An 18,850-nucleotide genomic window follows, 5' to 3' on the forward strand; every position below is an offset into this window, starting at 1 on the left:
ACATAATCATCAGATTCACCAGGGTTGGAATGAAGGAAAAAATGCTAAGGGCAGCCAGAGAGAAAGGTCGGGTTACCCACAAAGGGAAGCCCATCAGACTCACAGTGGATCTCTTGGCAGAAACCCTACAAGCCAGGAGATAGTGGGGGCCAATATTCAACATTCTTCAAGAAAATAACTTTCAACCTAGAATTCCATATCCAGCCAAACTAAGCTTCATAAGCAAAGGAGAAATAGAATCCTTTATGAACAAACAATTGCTGAGAGATTTCGTTATCACCAGGCCTGCCTTATAAGAGCTCCTGAAAGAAGCACTAAAGATAGTAAGGAACAACCAATACCAGTCACTCCAAAAATGTACCAAATGGTAAAGAGCATTGACACAATGAAGAAATTGCATTAACTAATGGCCAAAAAACCCCCCAAACAAACAAACAAACAAAAAACACAACCAGCTAGCATCAAAATGGCAGGATCATTCACACATAATAATATTAACCTTAAATGTAAATGGGTCAAATGCCCCAATCAAAAGACACAGACCAGTAAATTGGATAAAAAGTTAAAACCCATCTGTGTGCTGTATCCAGAAAACCCATCTCACATTCAAGGATACACATAGGCTCAAAATAAAGGGATGGAGGAAGATTTACCGAGCAAATGGAGAGCAAAAAAACCAGGAGTTGCAATCCTAGTCTCTGATAAAAATAGATTTTAGAACAACAATGATCAAAAGAGATAAAGAAGGGTATTACATAATGGTAAAAGGATCAGTGCAACAAGAAGAGCTAATGATTCTAAATATATATGCACCCAATACATAAAGCAAATTCTTAATGACCTACAAAGAGACTTAGATTCCCACACAATAATAGTAGGAGATTCTAACACTCCACTGTCAATATTAGACAGATCAACAAGACAGAAAATTAACAAGGCTATTCAGGACTTGAACTCAGATCGGGACCAAGCAAACCTAATAGGCATTTACAGAACTCTCTACCCCAAATCCACAGAATATACATTCTTCTCAGCACCACATCATATCTACTCTAAAACTGACCACCTAATTGGAAGTAAATCACTCCTCAGAAAATACAAAAGAACAGAAATCATAACAGTCTCTCAGACCACAGTGCAATCAAATTAGCACTCAGAATTCAGAAACTAACTCAGAACCAACTTCATGGAAACTGAACAACTGGCTGTTGAATGTTGACTGGATAAACAATGAAATGAAGGCAGAAATAAAGATGTTGTGGAAACAAATGAGAACAAAGTCAAAACATACCAGAATCTCTAGGACACATTTAAAGCAGTATCTAGAGGAAAATTTATAGCAATAAATGCCCCCATGAGAAGCAAGGAAAGATCTAAAATTCATACCCTATCATTAAAATTGAAAGAGCTAGAGGAGCAAGACAAAAACACCTCAAAAGCTAGCAGAAGGCAAGAAATAACTAAGATCAGAGTATAATTGAAGGACATAGAGACATAAAAAACCCGTCAAAAATTAATAAATCCAGGAGCTGGTTTTTTGAAAAGATCAACAAAATAGACAGACCACTAGCCAGATTAATAAAAAAAAAAAAAAAAAAGAAAAAGAAAAGGGAGAAGATCAAACAGATGCAATAAAAAATGATAAAGGGGATATCACCACCATTTCCACAGAAATACAAATTACAAGTAGAGATTACTACAAACAACTCTAGGTGCAGAAACCAGTAAACCTGGAAGAAATGGATACATTGCTGCACACTTGCACCCTCCCAAGCCTAAACCAGGAAGAAGTCGAAACCATGAATAGACCAATAACAAGGGCTGAAGTTGAGGCAGCAATTAATAGCCTACCAATCAAAAGAATCCCAGGTCCCGATGGGTTCACAGCTGAATTCTACCAGACATACAAAGAGGAGCTGGTACCACTCCTTCTGAAACTATTCCAAACAATCCAAAAAGAGGGAATCCTCTCCATATCTTTTTATGAGTCCAACATCATGATGATACCAAAACCTGACAAAGACTCAACAAGAAAAGAACACTTTCAGGCCAATATCCATGATGAACATAGATGCAAAAATCTTCAAAAAAATACTGGCAAACTGATTGCAACAGCACATCAAAAAGCTTATTCATCACAATCAAGTAGGCTTCATCCTGGGTATGCAAGGTTGGTTCAACATACCCAAGTCCATAAACATAATCCACCACATAAATAGAACCAAAGACAAAAACCACATGATTATCTCAATAGATGCAGAGAAGGCCTTTGACAAAATTCAACAGGACTTTATGTTAAAAAGTCTCAATAAACTAGGTATTGATGGAATGTATCTCAAAACAATAAAAGCTATTTATGACAAACCCACAGCGAATATCATACTAAATGGGCAAAAGCTGGAAGCATTCCCTTTGAAATCTGGCACTAGACAAGGATGTCCTCTCTAACCACTCCTACTCAATATAGTATTGGAAGTTCTATCCAGAGTAATCAGGCAAGAAAAATAAATAAATGGTATTCAATTAGGAAAGGAGGAAGTCAAATTGTCACTATTTGCAGACGATATGATTGTATATTTAGAATATCCCATTGTCTCAGCCTAAAATCTCCTTAAACGGATAAGCAACTTCGGTAAAGTCTCAGGATACAAAATCAATGTGCAGATATCACAGCATTCCTATACACCAATAACAGACTTAAAGAGAGCCAAATCAAGAACAAACTGCCATTCACAATGCTACAAAGAGAATAAAATAACTAGGAATACAACTAAGAAAGGATGTGAAGGACCTCTTCAAGGAGAACTACAAACCACTGCTCAAGGAAATAAGAGAGGAAACAAACAGATGGAGAAACATTCCATGCTCATAGTTAGGAAGAATCAATATTGTGAAAATGGCCATACTGCTAACAGTAATTTATAGATTCAATGCTATCCTCATTAAGCTACCTGTGACCATCTTAATGGAACTGGAAAAAAACACCTTAAACTTCATAGGTAACCAAAAGAGAGCCTGCATAGCCAAGAGAATTCTAGGCAAAAAGAACAAAGCTGGAGGCATCACATTACCTGACTTCAAACTATACTACAAGGCTACAGTAATCAAAACAGAATGGCACTGGTACTAAAACAGAGACATAGACCAATGGAACACAACAGAGGCCTCAGAGGCAATGCCACACATCTATAATCATCTGATCTTTGACAAACCTGAGAAAAATAAGCAATGGGGAAAGGATTCCTTGTTTAATAAACAGCGTTGGGAAAACTGACTAGCAGTGTGCAGAAAGCAGAAACTGGACCCTTTCCTGATACCTTACACTAAAATTAACTTAAACATAAGACATAACACCACAAAAACCCTAGAAGAAAACCTAGGCAAAACCATTCAGGACATAGGCATAGGCAAGGACTTCATGACTAAAACACCAAAAGCATTGGCAACAAAAGCTAAAATAGACAAATGGGACCTAACTGAACTCCAGAGCTTCTGCACTGCCAAAGAAACAATCATTAGAGTAAACTGGCAACCAATAGAACGGGAAAAAATTTTTGCAATCTACCCATCTGACAAAGGGCTAATACCCAGAAACTACAAAGAACTAAAACAGATTAACAAGAAAAAAATAAATCCATTTAAAAGTGAGCAAAGGACATGAACAGACACTTTTCCAAAGAAAACATATATGAGGCCAACAAACATATGAAAAAATGCTCATCATCACTGGTCATTAGATAAATGCATTTCAAGACCACATGAGATGATAATCTCATGCCAGTTAGAATGGTGATCATTAAAAAATCTGGAGACAGATGCTGGAGAGGATGTGGAGAAATATTAACATTTTTACAGTGTAGGTGGGAGTGCAAATTAGATCAACCATTGTGGAAGACAGTGTGGCAATTCCTCAAGCACCTAGGAATAGAAATTCCATTTAATCCAGCAATCCCATTACTGGGTATATATCCCAATGAGTATAAATCATTCTATTATAAAGACACATGCACATATATGTTCATTGTGGCACTGTTTACAATAGCAAAGACCTGGAACCAACCCAAATGCCCATTGATGATAAACTGGACAGGAAAAATGTGGCACATATACACCATGGAATACTATGCAGATGTAAAAAATGAGGAGTTTGTGTCCTTTGTGATGACCTGCAAACCATCATTCTCAGCAAGCTGACACAACAACAGAAAATCAAACGCCACATGTTCTCAATCATAGGTGGGTGCTGAACAATGAGAACACATGGACACAGGGAGGGGAGCATCACACACTGAGGTCTGTGGGGGGGGACTAGGGGAAGGAACATTGTGGGGTAGGGAGTTGGGGAGGGAGAACATGGGGGAAAATGCCAGATATAGGTGATTGGGATGAAGGCAGCAAACCAAATTGCTATGTAGGTACCTATGCAACAAAACTGCATGTTTTTCATCTGTACCCCAAAACTTAAAGTGCAATTTTATGCAGATATATATAACTTAATTGTTCTATTACTATTCATGTAATACCTTAGAAATAACTTGAACGATCTTCAACATATTTGTGTGTTTATATGTATCTTGGTGCAAGGCCTGAGAAAAATTTTCAAGTTTTTGAGTATTTTTTTTAAAATAGTGTAGATCCTACAGAGAGTACAAATCCCAAAGTCAACAAAGAGGCTTCCCCTTTGTATACAGAACAAAGCCCTGCCTCCTCACCTTTTGAAGCAGTAGGCAAACAGTTACAGCCCAAGGCCAGAAGTATTGAATAAAAAAGTAGTTGGAGGGAAAGAGCTGGCCAACATTATTTCTCAAATCTGAAAAGGCACATTTCTCTACTCCACACTTTAGCCTTTGAAGCAACTGTGTATTACTTCAATATACTAATGATGTTATGGCTTGGTCTTTAAAATATGTGCCTGGATGTTAACAAGAACCCACTGCTCAACACCGGCAGAACTCAGCTTTCCTTACAAGAACTGATTAGTTTCAACTTTTTGTCAACTCTCCTAAAGAGTGATTTATATGCTGTGTTAAATATTAAAAATAAAATAAGACACTGTCCTTGTGAATTGTTATGTTCTGACCTTTCTATACAGAAAGAAAATTCAAATAATATCTGAAATATTAGTGGCAAATTCTTTTATTGATATTAAGTCAAATACTCTGACATTCAGGCCAGCATGACCAAAGCAAGAATTTGCTGGTTTTTCTCAAACATAAATGTTTGCTCTGGCTTAATAATGCTAATTGGAAAGTCACATATTCCATGTAGCATAAAAAATTACTTTTCATTGACCCAGAAACTCACCTTGCAAATAAGTCTCAAGAAGAAAGAAATTGAAATCAAAGTATTTGAAATGAGTAGCTGCCAGAACTACCTGTCCTGCCCCAAGATCATGTTTAATTAAATTTATATCAATAATTCCATAAATTACTTGCGTGTTCAGAGAACATAAGTTATCTCCTCTGATTCTAAAGTCAAATACTTACTAACAATGCTAAAGCCTCTGGGGGAGGTTTGGCCCCCTGCTGGATTGTACTGCTTCTCCCGTGGGGAGCCCCTACTACTGCAAAACTCCATTGGGGATGAAGCACCGCTAAAGCACTGGTTGCTCAGCAACAACACCTTATGACTGATCCATGGGGACTGCTAAGCAAGAGGGCTGCGTCTGACCCAGCTGCTCCCAGTGCACCCCAGCTCACTGTCTCTCAAGAGGGCCAGGTTAACAAGGGGTCAAGGGCCCTAAGTGACTAGTTACATAATCTGTACACACACTTTTCGGAATGTTCCCCAACATTAGCTAAATAAAAATCACAGCAGAGCTAGTTCCTACCTAAAGGGCAGCCTTGAATGTATCCTTCATTTAAACTCTATCTTTGGAGCTTTTTTTAAACTATATTGGAGTTGTCTGAAAAACTAAAGCATCAGAACTAAAATCTTTGGCAAAAAAGTCTAAGTATTTACAAAAAAAAAATGAAGAAGGCTGTTCCTTTTAAATTATGACTTTGAAAGCTTCATAATTTCATAGAATTTTGCTATTTACCTATTTTCTGCTAACATAAAAAATGGGAAAAACATAATTTAAGAGTTAAATCAGATGATTCTTACGGCAAACTTATTCCTAAAATATTTTAATACATAACTCTGTTTAAGTTCAGCAATTTCTAGGAAGGGCCTTCAATTATCTACAGTTAAACCCACATTTTAAATCTTTAGTCTTGACTTCTCCTTAGTTCTATACACCCTAACTCAAATTTAACAAATCTAAATTAGTCATTACTTCGTTAATCCACATGTGACTTATTTCTTAGAAGGCAACCACATAGTCAATCCATTGAAAAATTTACTCATTCAGAACTTGAGCCCAGCCCTCCCTATATTTCCTCTAATGTCCGTTACTTCTCTGTTAACAGAGGAAGAGACATGTGCTCTGAGGGACATAGGCTTTCAGCCAGTTCAGCACTGTAGAAATAAGATTCCATTTTTTGTGTGTGGAATTTGAAATATTCAGTCAAGTCCAAGCTATTTAGCATGACATGCAAAGCACTTCTAAATCTATTTCCTATCAAACTTCCAGCTACATTTCCTGTCACTATCCCTTAGTGTGTATACACATTCCATTATGCTGAATTAATTATAGTTCCCTAAACATATCCTGCACTTTAAGTCTCTTTCCTCTTCCTAGAACACTTTCCCCTTTACCTGGCAAACTAATGGTTATCTTTCAAGATCTAACAATAACATCACCTCTTCAGAGAAACCATTCTTGATTTTAGGATTATTTATAACCATTTCTGGGCATGTCTATACTTGATTCATACTGCAAAGGTGGCTTTTGTCGCATTGTGTTTGCAGTTATTTACTTACTCAACACTAATTCTGTGCTTTTCAAGGGCTAGAACCTTGTTCTGTTCAATCTCATCTCCTCAGACCTTGCATACTCCCTAACATCAAGAAGGTATTTATACTATAATTTATTAAGATTCGGAAACAGTATTCCTAGGCAAAATTGTAAAATAAATAAGGACTGGGCATCTCTCCATTTTTAATCTCTTTAATTTCCTCCCCCCTCAGAAGCTATTAACCTACAATATCAGAGATTGATAATAAAGTTATTAACCCAAAAACTAAAACAGTCCATCTTGTCTTCTGACTTCTAAGCTGGTCTTCTTCCTCCTAAACTGTGATGAGTCACTGTAGGGTAAATAAGCCAATATCCCGCAGTGATCTAATCCATCCGGTAGTAGGCTAAAATGACCACATTGCGTGTACTCCTTTTTATTATAATCCTAATAACAAGAAACTCAAGGGAACTACACAGTCAGGTAAGCAAATCATCAAAAGGTGGTCTGGATCTGGTCTCAGGGAAGAAAACTTCCCATTCAGGTGAGCAAATCTTAAAGTAGTTTATGCAGAAATCTTTGGTGCAACTAAAGTAGGGAAAATGATATAAAAAAAAATTTAGAGCTATACAAAAAGCAAAAAAAAAAAGCTATTTTAATTTTAAAATATTCTAAATGATAATTTACAAAACAGCATTTACTCGACATCTGCCTCCCTCAATGTACTAATTAAAAAATTAAATAGGAACATGAGCAAAGAAGGCACAAAATCCCATGAATGCAGTAGCTAGGGATGTCACAAAGCCATTCAACCTTTTACCACCTCAGGAGCTAGACATGTGTAACCACTTTTGTGTCTTTTCTGGAACTTCTTAATTCCATACATAAGCTTATGCAACTATATTCCCAAATATTTTGATGCTAGCAGTAAATGACTGTCTAAGTTAAACCAAGCAACACAAATTCTGATCAATGGAAAGTTGAATTATTAGCCTATCTGTGTTGAGAAACTAAGAGGGGATTCTTAGTTTATAGTGAGGTTTTTTTTGGTTCTTTATAATTCTAAGTCTGTGATTCTTCAATTAGGTACTCTTGGGAATACATCTGAGAATTAAAAAAACAAAAAACAAAACAAAAACAAACAAACAAAAAACACACACAACCACATGGTGAGAGGTCATGATGTTGGATGTACATAGGAAGGCACTAGATTTAGGACAGAAGAAGGGTGGGAGAAGATGACTGTATACCAATTAGTAGAGTGTTCAATAAAGGAGGGGTTTGTTCAGATGGCAGACCCTCAGCATTGATGATAGGAATGAACAATGGTAGAGGATGGTATAGCCAGAGTGCTCAAAGGAGCAGGAGTGAGTATAAGAGGGTGGAGAAATACTGTGCAGGTGGCATATGGGTGCATGAAGGGTAAGTGCCCCCCCCCTACTACTCTGAGATCATAAAATAGAAAATAATCAACAGTCTCCAAAAGAAAGGGCTTAAGGGGAAGTAAGAGACCCAGAGGAGAGTCAAGCTTCAGTGCCAGAGGAAAAGGTGTAAGTTAATAATATAGAGGAATTTATTATTATTTAACAGGTGTTACAGATAGCATGATGGAATGGTTTTGATGGAAAAATACAAAGGAGACATTGGGTCAGGGGAGAGGTAGCAGAACATACAACAAAGTTTCAACACAAAGAGAAAAAATGGGCAGGTGAATGATAAAATTAGAGACTTGAAGCATTTGAGAATTAGCTGTTTTTCAGGACCAACAAAATTATATGTTCCAAAACTGGTATGTGGTAATTTAGGAAAGCTGTAGGCTATGATAGGGGTCATAGAAATTTTTTGCCTTCTAAGGCTCAAGTTATGAGTGGCAGATGTGGATCAAGGTACCCTGGGGAAGTAGTGAAAGAACCTGCAAAGAGCCTGCAGTCACATTCAGGCATGGCAGCAAGAAAACACGCATGTGGAAAGTCTGTGGCACTTCTAATGGTAGGACAGCTATGAGAAAGCCAAGTTCCAAGGCAGGTGCAGGGGTGAGAAGCCACAGGTTGATATTTCGTATCAATGGGGAGGGAATCTGTTATAAAACAAATAGCTATGAAACAAGGATAGCCATTAAATAATAATAGTAAGGTAAGATCCCCACTTTATTTCTTACTAAAATAACTGCCAAAGGATTAAAATTTTAAACAGAAACAAAAGATGTAAAAAGTACTATAAGCAAATGTAGATGAATATTTTTACAGGTGGGAAAGTCTCAAACTTAACAAACCATGTGAGAATAAATTGATAACTTTGACATCCTTAAAAACAATTAGTATTCCACAAAGCAGCACACACTAAATAATTAATGGTAAAAAGAAAACATTTAAAATTTGCAAAATAGACATACAAAAAGTTAATATATTTATAAATAAAAAGCTCTTGCAAACAGACTAAAAAAAGGCAAAGCATATAAAATATCAGTTTATAAAAATAACTAACTAAAAATATTCCACCTCACTACCAATCAAAGAAATACAAATATGAGCTATCTTTTCCTACTGATTTCTAAGTTTCAAATTTTTGAAACTGTATTAGTGTGTTAGTAACAGCATTATTTTGAATGTAAACTGAACAGGCTTCTGAACAGATATATTGTAAAATATATCAAAACTCTTTATAAATTAACGTCTTCAAGATGTAGTGATTCTATGTCTAGAAATTTATTCAAAGTTATCAAATAGGTGTATATAAAGTAACAAAATTACAAACAGAGTCATCTACTATGCTATTGTTTAATAAAAATGTATTTTGTAACATTCTGTGGAGTCACCAGAAAATTAGTTAATGTGGCCATTAAAAAACTGTATTTTTTAAATAATGGAAATATATACTAATGTGATTTGTTAAGTGAGAAACAGGGAATATGATCTGATAAATTTCTGTTCTTTTAAAAAACCTATACTGAGGCGAAGAACAACTTATAGTGATTACTTACAGTTGGTGGACAAATCAAATATAGGTAGATCTTATTTTTTTCTTAAAACTATTCTGAAATTTCTTACTATCATTGCAACGTATACTATCTCTAAAAAACTATTAAAAATTTTTAAGTTTAGAACTTGGTAGTATTTTAAATGGAAAACATTACTTGCCCAGAAAGCAACATGTGGAATAATTTATTATTATGTAATGATAAAGAGTTGACAAAGGGATGAGATTGAAAGAAAAAAAAATATTTGAGCATATTTTCATGTATGTGATTCTTGGTGAAGAATTTATAATAGTAAGCACATACTGTCCTTGAAAAAGTTGAATTCTACATTTAAATACTGCTAACAGCTAAAGCAATAAATTTTAATGGTTTGGGTATGTTTCCCTTCTATTTTGTTTTCTCATTTCTGAGTTAAATAAGTGATTACCACAGGGTACAGTGAAATTAGAATGTAGCTTTTCAACAAACTGGAAAGTGTTTCATATCTTTATGATATGAAATTGTATCTAACCAAAAACTGTTTTGGAGGAAACTATACCTTCTTTTAAGAAATGTTATTTTCTTTAATTTGCTGTTTCTACTCATTTTTACACTGGCAATAGTAATTTTAAGAGGAAGAAATGTAGGATACAAACTTTACACCATTGTTACATTAATGTAAAAAAAAAATCCTTACAAATATACATAGACTGAAGATATCCAATACTGAAACAATATGAATGCATGTGAGAATTAAAAAGCATCTTGATGTACTTAATAAAGTAAATCTTTTTAACAATCCTTATGTAGAATAATCATAGATATCTTTAGACATAACCCAAAGTTTTGTCATCAGACTTAATTCATATTTCAGATGAATCATATTAAGACAAAATCTACAAAAAGAAAACAAATCAACTGACAATTAAGACCAATAATAATTATTGAAAGAAAGTATAAAACATTTTTATGAAGTTGGGATAAATTTTTAAAGGGTTGGTAAAAATAAATATCTATGAGTGAAAAAAGGCCTTGTTTCCTCCAGTGTTTCATTGAATACTGAAAGGTTTATTTTTCCTTTCAAATCACTCAAACCTAGAACTCAAAATATGAACTTCTTAGAGTTGAAACAAACTATGCTAGGTTTTACCTGAAGCTTAATATTCTTTGGCAAAAGTCCACAAGCATCTCAGGGAGCTAACCCAGATCTACCCTGCCAGAAAAATATTCTACTTTCCCTAAAAACTTTCTCCACCACTCCCTGATGGAAAGAATAAAAACTGCTCCCCCAACCCCCTATTTCCACGGGATCACATCCTTAAGGAACAAATAAATGAAAAACCTCAAATGATCTGTTTTATTTCGGAGGTGTAGGACTTTGACCACATTGGGTAGTGCATATAGTAGATGCACTGCCCATTAACCTGTAGCTTCTTTGCAGCCATATTTACAAGTTATGCTGAGGATGAGACCTGAGTGTGTACTATGCTCAGTCAGTGGCTAAGAAGGTCCAATATAAGTGAGTTAGCTGGGCATTTTTGCTGAGCTCAAATCATAAGGGTCAAAAGGCTATAGATTTAAGCATCAATCAAACATGGCTTCTAATCTCAGCTCTGATACTTTCTGTTAAATGACTCCGAATAGGTACTGTCTTTGCCTATTTATCCTAAAAAATAGAGCAGTAACACCAACTCCACAGATTGGAGAATAAATGAAATTTGTGAAAATGTGCTACAAATTACTATTTATTGCTTAATCTGTTAGACTCCAACCTTAGGGGTCTGGCAGATTGCTAAATAGTAGTTTACCTTCTCTTAACATATACAGATACTTACATACAAAGAAAAAATACCCTTAAAAACATCTCAAGCTTCTATTACAGATTGAAAACATAGTGCGTTTACGGCCTCCACTTTTGTCCTTAACCCAATCACCTTTATTGGAAAGCAGCTCCATGAACTATCTTTTCTATACTTCCAGCCTCTCCCTTACTAATGGCTTTTTTTTTTTTTTTTTTTTTGACATGTAAAGAGAGGACAAAGGCTTTTCTTTAAAAGTTAAACAAAATTCAATTGGACATTGTGTCGTGATTCCCTGCATACACAACTTTCTCCTCCATCTTTTACCTGTAATCCTGGGATGACTGCTGGCTGATCCTGTCTCCTTACTTTTCATTTTCTTCTCAGGCTGCACAATCTATCTTCACTCTTCCAATTATAAAGCCATTACTCTTACTTTCTACTTGTCAAAACGAAGTTCCTTCAACCTGTCTTTCATTATGTTCTCTTATGGCAATGACTTGTTGATCTTGCCACACATTTTGAAGCTCTACATACCTTGTTGCTATGACAATGCCCTTTCCAGCTTCTCCTCTTGGGCTCCCACTGGAACTCATTTCCCAGGATTCAGTTTTCTCCCATTTTCCTTCTGATTTCATGTGCTTCTCATAGGAGACCTCATCATTATATTTACCAATTATTTACCTACTGCATGCCAATATCAACTCAATCTTCATCTTCTGAGCTTCTTGGATGTCTTTACCCCTGATGTATCTTTTACTAATACTCATTGTATTAGTTTGACAGAGCTGCTGTAACAAATTACCACAAACTGAGTGACTTAACACAACAGAAATTTATTTTCACACAGTTCGGAATGCCAACAATCCAATCAGTAGGGTTCGTTCTTTTTCGTGGACTCAGAGGGAAAATCTGTTTCATGCCTCTCTCTTCACTTCTAGTGGTTGCCAGCAAACCTTGGCATTCCTTGGAGTACAGTTGAATAACTTCAATCTCTCCTAGCATTGTCATGTTGTCTGCCCTCTGTATGTCTTTCTCTTTGTGTCTCTTGCCTCCTCTTATAAGAAAACCAGTCATATTGGGTTAAGAGCCCACCTTACTCAAGTGTGACCTCATCCTAACTAATTGCATATGTAGTGATCCTATTTCCAAATAAGGTCACATCCTGAGATTCTAGGAAGGACGTGAACTTTGGGGAGACATTATCCAACTCAGGACCGCCATGAAATCTGTCCATTCTTAAATCTGCATGTTTGTAAATTGTGCCAGCTCTCATTTCAAGCCAAAAATCTGAGAAGCATACTTGATTTTCATGTCTCCTTAACATCATATCCCAACTATTATCAAACCCAGTGATTTTCATCTCCTAATATTTCTAGAACCTGAATACATTTCCTCATCCCAAATTCTGCTGCTCTGACTCACTTAGCATCTCTTGCTTGGCCTACCACAGCAGTCCGTCCAATACCCTTCAAGTGAAACCTCAGAGTTACAACAGTACATACATAAGCACAGCTTCATGGCATGTTAGGAAGACACACATACGTGGCATGTTGGAAAGACATAGTTTTTACACTATTTTTTTCTTTTCACTGCTGTGAAAGGTTCTGCTTCTTTACTACAATACACAGAATTATCATAGATACCCTTCTTCAAGGATGATGGAACTGAAGGACAGAGTGGTTTCTGTGGGAGTACTGGCCTTTAGAAATTTTGGCTTGATAGACTTTTTGCAAACCCTTGGAGTGTAACAAAATCCATCATACCTAGATTCTGGCTTTTTATTAGATTTAAAGGCCTTTTGGGAAAAAGCAGAAAAGCAAGGCTTATTTCAGCATTTTAAGATTTAACATTATACCTGGCTCCAGAAACTCCATGACAGAAGTATTTATTCTCATTTTAAAATATAAACAAATATAATAAACTAATATAATACATTAATGTAATTGCATGAATTGTAAGCTCTCTTTACACACACATGTGTGCACACATGCGCACGTGCGCGCGCATGCACACACACACACACACACTGATTTTAACATTTTATGATTTTAAGAATTTTAAGAATGGTGCTTTCTTCCTCTGTGTTAGCCCAATCCATAAAATTTAGTTTAAAAGTAAGTTATTTTGTGACCATTAAAATATAAGCATACTTGAGAAGATTACCTAATTCTTTCCTGTCTTCCATGTTTTATTCCTGAAGCTATCACACTGGACTTCAGTTCTCCTTGTACTTTATCCAAAAAAAAAAAAAAAAAAAAAAAATGAAAGCCTACAGTTAAACATGTTTACTCCCACACCGCCACAGGGATGAGAATACTCTTTCAATATCATAGCCTATAAGAGCCTGAAAGAAAGTAGGGACTGCAGGAAGGGAGAGTCCCGGAGGTACAGGAAGGTATCCAGCTCCATTCATATTGTCTGTAGATGCTTCTGCTGCTGCTTCTTCAATTACGTTAAAACTGTCTTGGCTGCAGACCACATTGTCTTAAAGCATTTCCATTTTCTTGACTCTTTCCAATCTGAGAAATCCTGTTTCTAACAGATCCAGGATTCTAGGTGAGAGTACCTCTTCCCATTCAGGAATTTATACAAATCTGAATTGTTTCATTCTTATCTAAACATCTCTGAACTCTCTTCTCCAACCAAGCACACAACTCTTGGTCAATATCACATTTTTACAACTAGGAGTGACTGAAGGACACAAATCCACTCTGGTCTGGGCACATAATACTGCTATGTGCCATTTGACACCTAGAATAAAAAGCATATCTCACTTAAGTAACTAAAAAGTAGAATATCCATCTGATTTCTCAAAATCAGTTACTTTTATTAAAAATAAAAAATTATAACCACCTGTGATTTTATGGGGATGTTCAAGTGCTTAACCTAGAGTTCTTTCCATGTAATGTCACTACCTGGTAATGACTTCTTAAAAGTACATAGAAAATATGAAAATGTCTGAGACGAACAGGATTTAGAGGGACATGTACTAATGGAGGAAGTTTTAAAACAGGAAAACAAGAGCCCCAGCTTAATTTTTGTATATGCAAATCATTTACTCTTGGGCCTTAGATCCCTATATCTACTAATAGAATATGCTTAATTATTATTTAAAATTATCATATGAAATCATGATTAACAATGCTTATCACAAGGCTTATAGTTTATTTTTGATGTTGAGCAAAAAGTAATTTTGTTTTTTCTAACTCAATTAAAATTTTGCATTGAAGAAATGGAAAACCACCAAATTTACTGTCAAGCCATTCAGGGCTGGCTGAGTCTCAACACTTAAAATACAATTTTCAAACTGCATTCTTTCTCATTTTCAATGGACATTAATGAAAATTTAATCTCAATTAAGCCTGATTCATGCTCATTTAGCATTAAAAAACAGGCAAGAAATATCTGATTTCTGAGAAATATTGCAACATTTTTTTTTTCAAAAGTGTTTGCTGTACCTCAGCTCTAAATTTGAAGGAAGGCATTGTTTCCCAAGCCTCTCTCTACATACATATAACATCATATATGATCCAGTAAGAAACATTTATTTCTCTAGAATGTTTTACATTTTGCAAATATATAACCTCTACAAAAATTATTCCACAATGTTCCTTAAAAGCTAAAGGCTGGGTGGAGTGGCTCACTCCTGTAATCCCAGCACTTCAGAAGGCTTAAGGCGGCTGAATTACCTGAGGTCAGGAGTTTGAGACCAGCCTGACCAACATAGAGAAACCCCGTCTCTACTAAAAATACAAAATTAGTCGGGTGTGGTGGCACATGCCTGTAATCCCAGCTACTTGGGAGGCTGAGGCAGGAGAATAGCTTGAACCCGGGAGGCAGAGGTTGCCTTGCACCAGGATTGCGCCATTGCACTCCAGCCTGGGCTGAGCTTCGTTTCAAAAACAAACAAAGAGTTAGACACGAGTTTACCATACAGCCCAACAATTTCACTGCTAAGCATCTGCCCAAGAGAAATGAAAACGGGTACTCACAAACACTTTAATGAGAATGTTCTCAGCCGTATGACTCATAATATTCCCATACTGGAAACAACCCAAATGTCCATCCACTGGTAAATAGACAAAACCTGGTATATCCAGACAATGGAAAACTATTTAGCATTAAGAAGAAATGAAGAAATGATACATGCCACGACATAGATGAATCTCAGAAACAATATGCTAAGAGAAGCCATAGACAAAGGACCATGTAGTATATCATTCCATTTCTATAAAATGTTCAAAAAAAGGTAAATCTAGAGAGACTGAAAGTAGATTAATGGTTGCCTGGAGATGGGAATGGGTACAAAGATCACAAATGGACATAAGGAATCTTACCAACTAACTGAGTAAACTGTTCTAAAACCAGGTATAGTAATGGCTTTACAACTTTGTAAATTTTCTAAAAATCACTGAAATATAATTTCTAAATATTATTCATCGTTAAGGGGTGAACTTCATAATATATAAATTATCTCAATAAAGTAAAAAATGCTGCAATGCAAACTGCATAAAAATTTAAATAATTGTAAGAACTGTGAAGAAAATTAAATTGATCCATCATTGATCTTAACAATATGTTTACAGTCAACTAAAAAGGAGGAAAAACTCTTTAAGAAAAATGAAATTTGACACATTTTAAATTATTTTGCATAAAGTGGCCATTAGCCTTTGATATTTTATTGAAGAAAGCTGAAATTAAAAATAAGGTTGAAAAGTCCATTACTAAAAACGTTTTTCAAAAGATTTCCTTTCCAAAACTATACTTTCTTTCAAAATAGAATCCTTTGAACTTCTAAAATACCTTTTTAGCAAATGAACTCTTGAGATAGTATCACTTAGGGGGAATTAACCAGCATCCAGCACACTAACAGGAAACAAGGTTTTTAAACTGGCGGTTTAACCAACCTTGATCCATAACCTATCCCATTACAGTATTTTCCATTTTCCGTGAGCCTTATGGTCATCAGGTCTCATTTTAATAAACCAAATGCTGAGCTTTCTGAATATTAAATCCCAGGAGGATTTTTTGTTGAATGTGTGGCAATGTCAGTAAGAAGGAAGGCATCTTGTAAAGAGATAAAGTAGACGGATGAATTTTGAAATATATCTGTACACGAAGAGAAACGCAATACTCGCAGTATTTTTAATACAATACGTTTCAGTATGTAAACCATTGGTAAGAGTGTGTGGGTTTTAAATTTTTTTTCTAGGTGGACATTTAAGTGGTCATCCGCCGGGAATCTCCACTTTCTAGTCCTGCACAGACTCCAGCTAATAACACTAAACCACTTGCAGGATGTTTTGCAGTTTGTTCGTTGTTTTAGTGCTTTCCATGTGCCTAGCTCACGCAAGCACTTTTCTAAAGGACCCGAGTTCTGTTGGCTGCGTTATCTGGGGGAGCTCTACAAAGACTGGTCGGACCTGGCCCTCTTAGCTCCCTCGGAAGGGACCTGCTCGTCGGGGTAACGGGCAAAGCAGGGTCATCTGCCTCTGGAAGGCATTTGCAGGAGCTTCCCCAAGGGGCTGAGCAGCACTAGCAGAAGCACCAGCCAGGACCCAGGCCCTCCGCTCCCTCAGCCCCTTGACCACCTTGGACTCGTGTCCCTCCCCGCGGCCTGCAGAGGTCCTAGGAGCAGGGAAAATCCAATAGCTACGGGGGACCCTTAGGTTTACTTAGTCTCCTCACCTACGTATTTTATCCAAAGAATGAGCAGAGGCCAGTGAGGTGAGGTGACTTGGCTAAAGCCACACAGCCGGACGCTGGCCGAGCGGGTTAGAACTAGGGTCTCTGCTAACCTCTCGGCCGCTCGCGACTACCCAGGGCTTGGAAAGCACCGCCCAGGGAAGAGACTTGGCATTGCCGGCGCAAGAGGCTAAGGGCTCAGCGACTTGTGACAGGAGGTCATCCATGCCCACCTGCCGGGCAGAGTGGGCAAAAGGCAGGTGACAGACTAACCGCGTCACGCCTGTTGACCTGAGCGCCGCTTTCACTCACTAAGTACCCTGGTTTGTGAGTTAAACGATGGGGTTGCCCAAGCAAAAGAGTCATCTGATTTGAACTCCCCCCGTACTTGACCCAGCAGGGCGGAAAACCAGAAAGTTATACTTATCACTTCTTCCTTGGGTCAGTCTCCCGCGATTCCTCAAGTCCCTCCCCTCCTTCTTCGCAAAGCGACACCCACTCACTCGCCGGCTCCAGCAGGTACTTACCAGCCGCGCGCGCAGCTGCCCGCCTTGCAGGTCCCCTCGCGCTCGCGCTCGCGCTCGCCCAGTGCTCTGCGGCCCGGAGCTGCGACTCGGGCTCTAGCTCGCTGCCGCCTCTGGAGTCCACGGGGATGCGGCCAAGACTGAGCTACTGGGCTGGGACGCAGCCAGGAGGTGGCAGCGACTCGGGGGCGGAGGGAACGGCCTCAGCGTCCCGCCCCCGGGCTATAAGCCCGGCTCCCCAGGCGGTGTCCTGCTTTCCGCGCAAACCTGCTCTGCGCGCACTCCCCGGGGGCACGCGCCGCCGCTCCTTTCCGCTGGCAGCCTGGGGCGAGCTCTTTTTCCTACGTGTGCGTTAACCACCAACTAATCATCGTCACACAACCTTGTCCTCCCCGACCGCCACTCCCAGTTCCCTCGGGCGATTGTGAGGTTCTGCTAAGATTTCTGTGACGTGACTGCGGGAATTTCAATTCCCTTCCTGCTTTCTGACGTCGTCTCGTGTTTTCTGTCCCGCCGGTTGTGTGTGCCCGGAGGAAGGTTTGTGCTCCAGGTGTCCTTAAGGTTACCCTTTGATCTAATGTTGGCTGTTTGGAGAAGGTAGGAAGGTACACAGGTTTCTTAACTACACCCCGAATCGGGTCTTCCAGTTTGTTAACAGATTACTTTAACAGATTGGGAAGCAACATGCAATGCAAACAACTTTTTGTGCAATAAAAGCAGAAAATAACGTATATCGTTTCACTTGCAGGTTCCCACTCAGAAAAATAAAGTCCTTACTACTAAGGTCTCATTGTGCTTTTTAAAAGCCATATTAAATGGATGACGATGCTCCTGATAAAATTAATTTCTCTATTTTTTGAGGAAGTGGTTTCTCACTGAAGTCCTAAAATTTCCTTTGGTTTCTTGAAATCCTTAATTAGTATTCAAAGTTCTCTCTAATCTCTAGTGTTGACTAATTTGCTCATTCATACTATGCTCTGCCTTCCCACCCAATGCCTGTGATACCTGCCAATGACCACTTGCAAATTCCCTTTTCGGGCAAAA

The 18,850-nt window shown here is 37.6% G+C and overlaps 1 protein-coding gene across 3 annotated transcripts in view; it reads right to left on the reverse strand.

Moving 5' to 3' along the window:
• Positions 1-18,252, reverse strand: part of PKIB (cAMP-dependent protein kinase inhibitor beta) — a 118,382-nt gene extending 100,130 nt beyond the window's left edge. The window contains exons 1-2 of one of the 3 annotated variants that reach the window (XM_074397555.1): positions 17,810-18,252; positions 15,590-15,684 (exon numbers count right to left, since the gene is read on the reverse strand). The gene's annotated coding sequence lies outside the window, so the exon portion shown is untranslated. The remainder of the gene's footprint in view (positions 1-15,589; positions 15,685-17,809) is intronic. The other 2 variants (XM_074397554.1, XM_010342956.2) reach the window with 2 other exon arrangements.
• Positions 18,253-18,850: the final 598 nt, after the last annotated feature.

Source organism: Saimiri boliviensis, chromosome 4 (assembly GCF_048565385.1).
Source record: "Saimiri boliviensis isolate mSaiBol1 chromosome 4, mSaiBol1.pri, whole genome shotgun sequence".
NCBI classification, from domain to species: domain Eukaryota; kingdom Metazoa; phylum Chordata; class Mammalia; order Primates; family Cebidae; genus Saimiri; species Saimiri boliviensis.